The sequence below is a fragment of the Mustela lutreola genome, chromosome 6 (genome assembly GCF_030435805.1).
Source record: "Mustela lutreola isolate mMusLut2 chromosome 6, mMusLut2.pri, whole genome shotgun sequence".
In the NCBI taxonomy this organism is placed as follows: domain Eukaryota; kingdom Metazoa; phylum Chordata; class Mammalia; order Carnivora; family Mustelidae; genus Mustela; species Mustela lutreola.
In genome coordinates this window covers 134,514,813-134,526,991 of record NC_081295.1, presented here as the reverse complement: position 1 = coordinate 134,526,991, position 12,179 = coordinate 134,514,813, and the positions used below count along the sequence as shown (strand labels likewise).

Genomic DNA, 12,179 nt, shown 5'->3' with positions numbered 1-12,179 from the left:
GTAGAGATAATCTGTGTCTAGGTTGCTTTTCTCTGAGGGCACCGGCACGTTGCTGTCAGAATCGCTGAGAGTCTGAGTGATGGCATTGACTGCCTCATGGGGTCAGAAGACAGCCCCGTAGTACAGGCTGCCAGGGTGTGTGTGAGTGTGTGTGTGAATGTATGTGTGTGTATAACACAGCTCTTTAGGTCCCCAAATCAAACTCAACAGAGGTACACTTAGTTTGGGTCTAATGGGCTGTATTTAAGGGGATTACAGTCACTTATTTCAAGGAACAATTAAATTGTTGCTGTATCCTCATCTAGACATGGCTTCCAGGAATGCTCAGAGCCCATGTGGCTGCTACATCAAGTGGGGTGACCCGAGGGTCTAGGGTCAGAGGTCATCTGACAATCCAAATATTTCTATAAGGCCTGGCATTGGAATACCATGAGTAGGGAAGGAGAAACAAGGTTTGAAAAATTCAGAGTCAAGTCAGTCTGTGGAAAGGTTTTTCAAACCTTACAGTTCACATATGAAAGAAAGTTGATAAAAGTTCTTCAAAATTTGACAACACCACTGAAATTTATATCATGATATCAATAGTGAGCAGCAAAGCTGAAAGACAAATTTTTAAACTATCCTAAAGAAACACATTTAGATCACTTGTGCTAGAAAAAAGACTGAAATTGATCACCAATCTCTCTACAGAAATGGTAATACAAAATTGGTGTTGGGGAAATGGTAGTTATATGCCAAAAAAAATAAGGAAAAAGAATTACAGAGATGGGTTGGACAGTTTAAGTCGAAAAGATATTATTCTCCTGGATTTTATGCTGTTGGTGTTATTTTGCAAGTTATGAAAATTTGTAAACGATTATGATTTTTTTTTCTTTCTAAATGATAACAATTCTGCTTTCAATTTTGTATTAGTCCTTCTGAAAAAGGACTCTCAAATTGCTTAAACTTCAAGTCCCTCTCAAACTGGGGTTGTATCACTGTGTGTGTTATAAAAAGCTTCTTTCTGTAGTCATTTGAGAAGAGATTCTTGGCTCACATTGTGCCACTTAAATTCTGTGGATCTCTGTTTAGTCATCTGTGAAATGGAGATAAGCCTAAAATGTCTAAGGTCTGTCATAGTTCTGCAGACAGGGGCCCTCTGACTCTATGAATTATAGAGGCAAGAGCTTTGGTGACATTTTGTTCACTCTGCGAGCTGGTAAATTTTACATGTCCTCGTTTGACAGCTAGAGAAAAAATGACCCAGAAGAAACAAGGCCAACAGACAGCGTCAGAACTCCTGAAAAGAGTGAGCAGCAAAACAGGAGTGAGAAAAACAGGAGGGGAAGGAGAACGCAGCAGTGCCCAGTGTGTCCACATGCCAGGCAAGGTCTCAGGACACCTGGGCTGGGCCTTCAGGGGATGTGGCCAAGGCCAGCTTTGCAACTTTTAACCCAACACCAGTGGTTAGCACTGAAGAAAACAGAAGGGATAATTCATTTGGACGGAATTTTTCTGCTGCATTTTCTTTCCCCACACCAGAAATTTGGCGTTACTATTTTTGCATTAAAGTAAATCTTTTAATTATTAAAATTAAACTGCTTGACCAGAAGTGACCAAAGGAGAATTTTTAAAAAAATATAGTCTGATTAGAAAAATCACAAGATCTATCCCAGATTTTATCTGGGATAAAAGAGAAGACTACGTAGCTGGTTTGCAGGGGCAGTCATGAAAAAAAATAAAATTATTCTATGGTTGTCATTAAGTTCTGCTCTTTTAGCTTAATGCTTTAAAAACATTAGATACAGAAATGTTATATAAACTATACTGTGCTTTATAAATTTTAATTTGGTTTACATTTGGAGATAAAAAGGTCATTAGAGCCTTAGATTTCACAGATAAGTAAAATGTGGAAACTTGTGATTGATATGAGGTTGCCATATCCTTGTTTTGCCAAGTAAAAAACATTTTTTTTAAAATCTTACCATCGACCACCATAAACATTTCATGAGGGAAAGAAAAACTTTATACCAAGAAAGTATGAAAAGATATAAGATATTATTGGAATAAAAAACAGTACTTGAAATTAATCAATTTAACTTTATGAATATTTACCTCATAATTGTCTTTCCCAGAAATAAGTAGAGATTCTGTGACAGGCATGGGTCTAGAAACTGTGAATTCAGACATAGGGAAGCTTTATTTTGATCGTGGCATTTGAGAAACAGGGGTAGGGGACACATGCGTGATGGTCATATCAGTGTGTCAAACCTACGTAAATTGAGATGACCCACAAAACAAAACACAGATCCTGTCAAATCTCTCTGATTTTCTCACGTGGTAAATCAAAACATTGCTGTCTTAAGCGTCCCCTTCCTAGAAATGCCCATAAGCTCCAAAAATGCAACAGCAGCAGGAGAGAAACCTGTAGAATCACTGTTGCAGTTTCTCCCACTGCCACATGGTGGTGCTGTTGAAGCTTGGTCGTGCACAACCTGATCCCATCCCGACCTACGTGCCCCCGCCGCAAGAGGTCTTCAAGGGAGGACAGGACCCTTGCTAAGTGTTACTTGCTCAAAAGAATTCTATATTTGAGCACAGAATCACAGCTCTTAAAGATGATCCTGCCATTCACATAGGTACTTTACAGAACACCAGCCGGCCCAGGTACGGTTCTAACATACAGCAGTTCACAGATAGAGACCAGGCATCTCCTTTCTCCATACTGGCCAGCTTAGAAGAGGTGGGGCAGATTTTCTTTAATACCCTCCGAACACAGAGATCCCCCTGACACTCAGATCTCCATGCTGAAGAACCTCCGAGGGCCCCAGAGTCCTTCTCACCTCCCGTCACATGGAGCACAATCTCAGTGATGACACCGTGATTCCCCACCAAGCCTTCTACTTCAAAAAGGCTGGCATCTCTCGTGCTAAATAGAGAACTCAGATTTAATCTCTACTCAGGCAACTCTCTGTCAAACATCCTCCTTACCCACTGCCATGGAACCTCGGTGTAAACCTTAAGAACTGGGCGTGAGTCACATGACCACAAGCTTCCACAGAACAGGGAGGGCATGAGGGAGGCAGGGGTGAAGACTGTTCCAGTGGCCAGTGAGACAGGCAGGGAAACTGTGGCATAAAGGACCAATCTCATCTCTGCTCAGTACTCCCTGACAGACTCATCCTAGCCTTGGTCACTGCGGGGGCAGCCTGGAGCTTCTGACACTGCAACAGCCCAACTTCCCCCTCCACCCACACCCAGCCCCTCCCTGCCACAAAGGGGTTACTCTTGAGAGGATGTCCCTATAAACCCTCGGCATGCTAATCTCAAGGCCCTCTTCCAGGGATATCTAACTGTGACACCGGGCCATCACCCATAAGTTATAGTCCTGCCAGTTAGATTCCTCAAGATCACAACAAATGACATGAATAAATAACTTACTGCAGTGAGCAGTGACTGCAAAGGAACGTGTGAATATGCAGAGGCGGGTAGATGGTCCCAGCAGCTGTCCTATCCAAACTTCAGGGATTGGCAGGGCAGATGGGGTGCACTGCTATAGACAGCAAATTCACCTATCCTGTGATTTAATACTTACTAAACAGAGGGACAGGGTTGCACCACGAGTGTGATGCGTCTTCACTCGGCACCACGTGGTCATGGCCCCTTTGTAGCTATGCAGAGCATGAGTAGTGGTTCGCTCTGAAGACAGGTCTGGTTTCCCATCCCTGATAAGCCTGCTGCCCAAGCCACAACCACTCACCAGGGAAAAGATCAGTGGGACACTTCCTCAAAAGGTGGTTATGTACTGGGCATCCCTAAGGACTTCTTGAGTTCTTTTTCATCCCAGGCAGCACCACGTGGTGGTTTAGAGCAGTGGCTCTCAATGTGGTCCCTGCACCAGTGGCATCAGCTGCCCCTGGAAAATTCTAGAAATGCAAGTTCTCCAGCCCTGCCCAGATCTACTGAATCAGCAGCTTGGTTGGGGCCCAGCAATCTGCATCTTGACAAGCCCTCCAGGAGATTCTGATGTACACTGACCTTGGGAAACCACTGGTTTGGAGCAGAGCCTGGTCAGCCTTCCCTGCACAGGGTCAGGTAATAAATATTTTTGGCTTGTGGGCTGTGTGGTCTCTGTCACAGCTGCTCAACTCCCCCACTGTAGTGCAAAGGCAGCCACAGGCAGGACATAACTGAACGAGTGTGGCCGTGTTCTGATAAAGCTGTATTTGTGAATACCAAAAATCAAATTTCATATAATTCTCATGTGCCATGAAATCATCCTCTCTTAATTTTTGTCAACCATTTAAAATATAAAAACCATTCTGAGCCCACTGGTGTATTGTAGAGTCTGAACTGTAATTGGAATCCTGGGTTTCCCCTAAATTGTGGGCAGCTTCAGGCAAATTGCTTTGTCCCGGTTCCTCAGTGTCTTCAAATGTGAAATGGGGCAGTGGTGGTCCTGTCTCCTAGGGCTCCTGTTAACATTCAAGGGCTAACACATGGAAAGCACTTAGCATGGCCTGGGGTAGCTGGTTTCAATTATTTTTATGTCTGTGCAGAACTTAGTTCCTTCTTACTGGCAGATGTCCCTTTCATGAGAGGTTTAACCCTCTGGCAGAAAGAGTCTTTTCCCAAAGTGATCCCGAGGCTCCCAACAGTCTTGTTTCCAATGCTTCCCCACAGTACTGCACTCCAAGAAGAGGTTCACTGCTACTCCTGCTCACAAGGAGAAGGCTCCCTGAGGCTCCAGCACTGAAGGTGTCGGTAATTATGGGAGCAGACTCCTTCTTGGAACTTGGATCTGATGCTCGCCTGGCGTTCTGCCCTGGAGGCCCCGATCCTTTTGTGGTGTCCTCGGCGATACATGATAGCTCCAGTTTAACGGTTTACCAACTCAGTCAGCCCTCTCTTCATAGCGTGGCCTAGAACATGCCAAAAACAATTTTTTAAGCACTCTGAGGGTGGGGTGGCTTTGTGTAAGAGGGAGAGCACCACAAGTGGAAAAGTGACAGGAGAAGGAAATGCCCATTCCTGGGCTAGAGAGCCAATAGGCCACCCTTGATTGTACTGCTGGGAAGGAAGATGAGCAGTAGGAACACAGACTGGGGGAGGGCGACCTCAGCTGGGCGTCTCGATGATTCAGACATGGAACCAGGGCTAAGGCAACCTGGGCTGGGACTCAGGGCACTGGTGACCCTCACACTGTGTTCATTGTGGTCTAAGTTTTCCTTCTTCCACAGTGGTGTCCTTCCCAATCTTTTCCATTCTCTCATGTCATTTCATGTGTCCTCTGTCCCCCGTCCCAGGCTTCTCCCCGCATCTAGTTAGGCTGTTTGGACTACATTGCTTGCTTCCAGAAAATAGCTTAACATTTGTGGCTGTCTGTGATATAAAATATCGAAATACGCTACTGGGGAAAATGTGAAGGGTTGGCCTCTAAAAATTAAGAGTAAGAGACAAAGAGGAATAAAATAGTCTTTCTGGGTCAGCGCTTTCCTCTTTCCCTAAATAGAAAAGTGAGAGTCTGATGCAAAATGCAGAATTCAATTGTGCATATTTTATCTAAATATCATTGCACTTATTTGTCATAGAAATTCCAAGAGGTAATTAATATTCCTCTCATTCAGAGTTGAATCAACAGAGATTCACTGAGCTAAATAGCTCTCCCTTGGCCCTCAACCAGGCAACAGAAGAGCAAATAATCTATTCTCAAATGACTCTGAGCAGTGAGAAATAGCTCCAAAATGATCGAATGAGAGAGAAAATGTGGAAAAGTGCCCTGAAATAAAGGAAGCCCAAAAACGCTGCCAGAAAGCAACTCTATGTGGGTCACATGTACATTGTCACTTCTGTGTGATTTTTTTAAAAAAACAAAACTAATTTTAGCTTATTAAGACCAACTTTCCAGAATAAGGCTTTCCCTACATTTTCAGTTCTCACTTTTTAGGGTCCCTGCTGGCATTTTCTCCCATGGAAATATCTATATAGGTTGAAATCTCAATCTACTTCATCAGTGAGTGCCCAAGATGGCTCCTTCAATTCCAGTCCTCAGAGACAACACTCCAAGCTAACACATTGTTTTTCTTCCTCTCTCTTCCTCTCTCTTCCTCTAGGTTGATTCTAACTCCTGCTTACACCATGCTCAAGCCAAATCCTGCCCAGTTCCAGCTAGACACCATAGATATGAGGGGTTCATAGCAGGCAATGCCCAAGGAATGCCATCTTAGTTAGATTCTTTGAAAGTTGTCCAAATCTTCTCTTTTTGTCTGGAAGATGTTTAAGTGACTATGTGGTCAAATATGGGAACCTTAAGCAAAAATTAATGAAGAAACCAAACTGAGAGCGATTAGCAAACATTTCTTGAAGACTAGTGCCAGACACAGACCATGAGCCAGAGAAATATGGCGGTCAATCTTGGGTGAAGTAGGTTTATCGTTCCTGTTTCCTTCGGCAGAAGCCAATAGAGAGAGGGAATCCTGTCTGACATTTAACTCTAACCTATTATCCAAATGTAACCATCTTTCTGTACTCCATGTTCTCTCCTTCAGACTCTAGTCCAAAATTCAATTTTATCCCTAATTCAAAGAAATTTCCATATTTAAGCTATACTTCTCTTTGCCTATTCTTCTTCCCCTCAGCACAGGATAATGTTCATCAGTTTTGATGAGCCTTGAGATCTGAACTTATGAAAAGGTTTGCATGGGCTGATGCTGCCAACCTTCTTGAGCAAGTACAAGTAGAAAACACACCACCTCACACACAGACACTTTCCACGTTATGAATGCTGTGAAAAGTACTTCCTCATAGAAGAGATGCCCAGCCTGGAAGGTATCAGCCCTGCTTCTCCTCCTCTCCTGACCCCATTACTCTCTGCTGACTCAACCTTACCAATTCTCCTCATATATTTTGCTTCAAAGTTTGTCCAAAAGGTTGTGAGTGAAATCTTTGCCTCAGCATTTTCCTCACAGCTCAGGGAGGGAGAGAGAGACAGATGGAGGACACTCGCCCTCTGGCCCTGCCCCAGGCCTCAGCCGGGCGTCCTGCTGGCTGGCAGAGGGATGATAGATGGCGCCCCTTCCCGTGTGTGTAGGGGAGGCTGCCTTTGCCTGATTCTGTCCAGTTAGCAAAACAGGGGGAGCTGCCAAGACAAACAGCCGAGGTATGAAAGTTAACGGCGAACAATCACTGCGGTGTGAAACGAACCCATGAAACGAGACATCAAGGATGCTGCTTGGAATAGCTTGAATGTTGAACATTCTTTCCCAGAGAAAGGACGGACAGTGGCACAAGAGCAGTGTGGGAGACCCAGGCCAGGCAGGCACATGTGCGTCCCGGGAACTGGGGAGGGTGACCGGCTCCCAATGCCATGTCCTGCTCAAGGAGGGCGGGGGACAGTGCCCACTGCTTAGCCATCCTGCGCCAACATCCCTGACTCCTCCTGCCCCCATCAAAAAAATAGCATGGCTATTAATAGGTCATATCAAAAGAACCCTTGTAGTTCATAATCATTCTCATCTGGTTTAGGGAAAAGCAGCCATAAAACGTCTGTTGGGTGACTCTGCGGGCCGGCGAGGCAGGTTTACTTTAGCCGGCGCTCAGAACGTGGTAGCAACTGACAGACGAGGCAGAGCATGGTTTATGATCTTTAATGCCTGTGATGACATGGAGGATTGGGACAAGATTTATTCTAGGCTCGGGCCATCACCGAACACTGAAAACCAGTCATTACAAGCCGGATGACAACTGGAATGCTGCAATCACTTGAAGGAATATTTATTTGGTTTTTAAGTTTTTGGATGAATCTGGTTTTCAGAAAGTGAAGGCCTGCTAGGAAGTCAGACTGTGCCATTATGACATCCAAACCATTACACATTCACTAGCCAATTATGTAATCCTATATGGAAAACATAACCAGAAAGTAGGATAAGCCCAAGACACGGAGGCTCATTATTACAGGGCTCACCACCATAACTTCATTTGTGGTTACCACACACCCTAAATATTATTAATGGACTAAAAGAATCCAATACTTGTAAAGTCTGGTCAGTATCAGTAAGTCCCTGGCCCACTGTGACAGTGAATTTGATGGAGTGGCAATATATATTAGGGTACTTTTCTTCTGACTCATTGCACTGAACTTCAAGCGATAAAGTGGCAAAATAGAGCTAGACATTTTTATTAAGCCCATTGTCAGCCTCAAGATTTCAATGAAGTTTCTATAAACACATCTTCTTTTTACACTAAAGCCAATCCAATGTTAACATCTCTGCTCTCAAGCAAATCATGCCTTGGGATTAACAACGTTTACTCATGACATTTTTAATGGTACTTACTTCTTCCAGATAAGTAAAGGAAGTTGGACACAAATGACTGATACACCACTCTTTCTATAAAATACGGCCCGACACTTCCTGTATAATCTTCAATTCATTCCATCCCACTTAACTATCTTGTTTTTCTTTCCTATCCAGAACTCTAAGCAAGCATCATCCTCTGATAATTTTTTCTCCTCAGGAAAATCCATATTTTTCTGAGAACACCAGAAACAAGAAGCCTAGTCTGATTTATGGAGCACTCACCCTCATGGTAGCTGTCCTGTACCACCTCACGCATCCCTTAGCCTGACGTGTCTGCCGACGGTGCACAAGCCTGACGTCTGCTCAGCAATGTCCATGGTATGAAAATTCACTGAGTGATTTGCTTATGTGGACACCTCTCTAAGTATATGTCATACTCCAGCAAAATAACTCATGTTTTAGAGGTACATAAACCATGACCATGGAAGGGTCCTCCCCGATGCTTCTATATTATCAAGTCTAAGATAAGTGAAAAGCAAATAAATGAAAAGCCTCCAGGGTGCAGCACCATTCTGGAGTTCTGGGGTGGGCGTGTTGGGTTTGAAAGGAAACAGCAGGTAGCCTTCAGTATTTGTCCCCCGACCCCCTTTCTGAGGAGTTGCTTCTGACATGTGAAGCCTCTTGAACTAAAATGGTAGCTCATCTCAAAATGGCCCTCTCCACAGGACTTATACCTACCAGCTGCCCTCATTCCTTCTGGCTGAGGAAGGCTGACAGTCCGAGCTCTTGCTATCGCCCCCTCATTTCCCTGTACCCTGATTTAACATTGCAGAGTCCCTTCATAAAATCCTCATTAAAATCTTGTAATTTGGAGATGTCACACGTTCCCTATAAAGACCCCGGCTTGATATGGGGTTTAAAGGGAGCTGTGGTCAACCACAGAATGGAGCTACCACATATATTGGGTTGTCAGAGGCTGTTTATGACTGCAGAAAGGAAAGAGTGTGCTTTCCCCCCCAGTGTGCTCCACTGGAGACTACACACCTGAGGGATTTTCCTGGAAAGTTCTAGTCAGAGTCTCTGGTGGTCTATCTCCTTGTTCTTGGTGGTCTCCACTCTACTGCTGAGCACTGCTGGCCTCCTCACTGGACCCCAGTGAAAATTGTTGAACATGCACCACTCACAAATGAGCCACTTGATGAATTCTCAAAAAAGGAACGCACTAGTATCAAGAGCACCCAGATCGAGAGACAGATGTCGCCGGCACCCCCCAGGCTCCCTCATTCTCTGGACCACCCCACCTGCAATGGTAGCCGTTACACTGAGTTCCAGCTTTTCTGTTTTTGAATTTTATATAAATAAGATCTTATAACGTGTTTTTTGTGCCTAATTATTTTTTACTTTACATTATGTTTGCGAGATTCATCTGTTTTTTGCATATGGCATTCTCACTGTTTCCAGATGTGTCACTTGAAGACTGCCTCCACCCTCACATGGCCTTCTGCTTGTGCATGTCTGTGTCCAAATTTGTCCTTGTCATAAGGACACCAGTCACATTGCATACACTTCTCTGGTGTGACCTCATCTTTACTTGGTTACATCTGCAAAGACCGATTGTCTAAATCAGGTCACATTCAGAGGTTCCAAGTGGCATGAATTTTGAGGGAATATTTTGCAATCCAGTACACCCATATATGATTTTTCTCCCATATCCTTAAGTATGAATTTCCCTCCCACATAGATGTTCAGGAGCATAATTCTTGCTATGATGGAGGGAACCCAGATGTATATAATGAGGCTTGAGTTGGAGCAGGAATGTGAATTGGGAGGAGAGAAGAGCCTCTTGACCCTTCTGTGATACATGCAGCTCTTTTGTCATAACTGAGGAGACAGGAGAATTGGGGGAGGAGGCTCGGAGGACAGCTTCTGGTAATGTTGGCCAAGGTTTTCCAGCAGAGCAAACTAACTTATAAACCAGGAATGAGAAATGCCCAGAAAAGGGGAAAAGCGACCTACTCATAACCAGGAAGGAATGGGATTTTCTGTTTTAGAAGAAACAAAGAAAATGTTAATTGATTAATGCTTGCCAATGGCCTAGTTCCAGACAGCCCAGAGCACCCAGCTTCTAGGAAAGTAGAGCTCCCATGAAGATACACAGACACATATCAATTGAAATTATGTAAGACTTTTGGCTTTAATCTGTGATGCCAAGTTTCTGTCTGTTGTGCATTTCCTCTATAAATTTCTCTTTGTTGTACAATGCAGACAGCGTGACCTCTCCTGACACAATGGCAGGGCAGCCTGTGGATGGAAAGTGGGAGAAAGCCATCCCCTTCCATAGCATGGTACTACCAGTGGTGCTGAGCAGGAACAGGCCAGACCAAAGTGGCTGCATGGAAACCTCTGGAGAGCTGGGGAGGGTTCTGGCTACCACAAGGACCTCCACCACTGTTTCTGCTCCTCTTCTGGCCTCCCTGTTAGCATGACCCTAGTATACCTGAATTGGCAAGGCTGAATCACATTTGTGTTACTCTTCCAGTCAGCCATAAACCAAGTAGTATTTCAATTTTCAGGTGACTGCTGAATACCCAAAAGAGAAAACATTGGGAGTCTCAAGCTATCACATACATTAGTATTCCATAAAAAGGCAACTTGGCTCATTCAGCTCAAAAAAATGCATTATCATGTGTGTTCAGAAATGCCTAAATTCACTCTATAATTTTGAAGGCTCTATTTTTAGCATTTGGCTCATGACTGATAAGCTGAAGAAATGCTGCCACCAGCTAGCTCGACAGAATAATGGCTACAGCTAATGGTGACATTCACAGCCCAGCTCAGTTCAGGCCAGGGTACATTTTCACAAATTGGTTCTTTTGAAAGCAGAAATAGAAAAGTGGCAGTCAGGTTGGGCAGGATGTCTGAATAGAAGGTGACTGCTCCTTAGAAACTCTTAGAATGGAGACCTTGACTTGGTGTCAGCTCAGGTCATGATCTCCTGGTCCTGTGATCAAGCCCCACAAGGGCTCTGTGCTCAGTGGGGAGTCTTCTGGTCTCCCTCACCCTCTGTCCCTCCCCCCTTTTCTCTCAAATAAATAAGACTTAAAAAACAAAACAAAACAAAACAAAAAAAAAAACACAAAAAAAACCAGGGACCTTCCAGGCAGAAGCTTCTGTGACAATTGCACATGTAACAGAAATGAAGTATTTTCTTTTTCAAGAACAGCTTTTGATGAGGCGCTGCTCTGAACCATACTAGAACTGTCAGACTCTGCTGACTTCTGTTCTAACTTTTTAACACACTAATCTCTTCACCCCGGGATTTCTCAGCTGGTGATGGGCACCTGCTGAGTGCAAGCTGAAGTTCAGAGAAGGATCACAGGAGCATCACAGAAGGAGATGTGAGAAAGAAACCAAGCAGGAAATTCAAATTGTGCTTGAAATACCATCCATCTGTCAATGATTCTGTGGTAGAGTAGCATCTCACCCTCAGTTCATGTCTAAAATCAGTACTCACGAGAGAAACAGGGTATCACCTTCAACAGTCCTCAGAAAGTCCCACACGGGGCATCTCTTTGGACACCTTCTTCCTTGTTGGATGTGCTGGCCATGTCTTTGGTCGAACCCTAGACGGAGATGTTGTGTGTAAGTTCGCAGGGCACTTCCCTAGAAGAAGTACTCTGCTAATGAGATGTTGCCCCCATGAGAAACACGCATGGTCTGTCACAACTGGGGGCAAGGGCACCCAGACTCGCCCATGGCAGCTCATTCTGGAGTACACACTCAGTTGTGGGGGTAACTGAGCCATGGTCAATGTTTTTTTTTTTTTTTTTTTCTTTTAGCTAAGCTCATGAAGCTGAATGCATTGAAGAAGATGTAATTTTACTATGAGATTTCCAATAGACA

At 44.2% G+C, this 12,179-nt stretch overlaps 1 long non-coding RNA gene across 2 annotated transcripts in view; it reads right to left on the bottom strand.

Annotated features, from left to right (window-relative positions):
- Positions 1 to 4,201: 4,201 nt before the first annotated feature.
- LOC131834447 (uncharacterized) overlaps positions 4,202 to 12,179 on the bottom strand; it is a 58,986-nt gene continuing 51,008 nt past the window's right edge. Inside the window, exon 3 of one of the 2 annotated variants that reach the window (XR_009354878.1) lies at positions 4,202 to 4,901. This is a non-coding gene — a long non-coding RNA (uncharacterized LOC131834447). Of the gene's footprint in view, positions 4,902 to 11,796; positions 11,900 to 12,179 lie in introns of those variants that run through there. The other variant, XR_009354877.1, reaches the window with a different exon arrangement.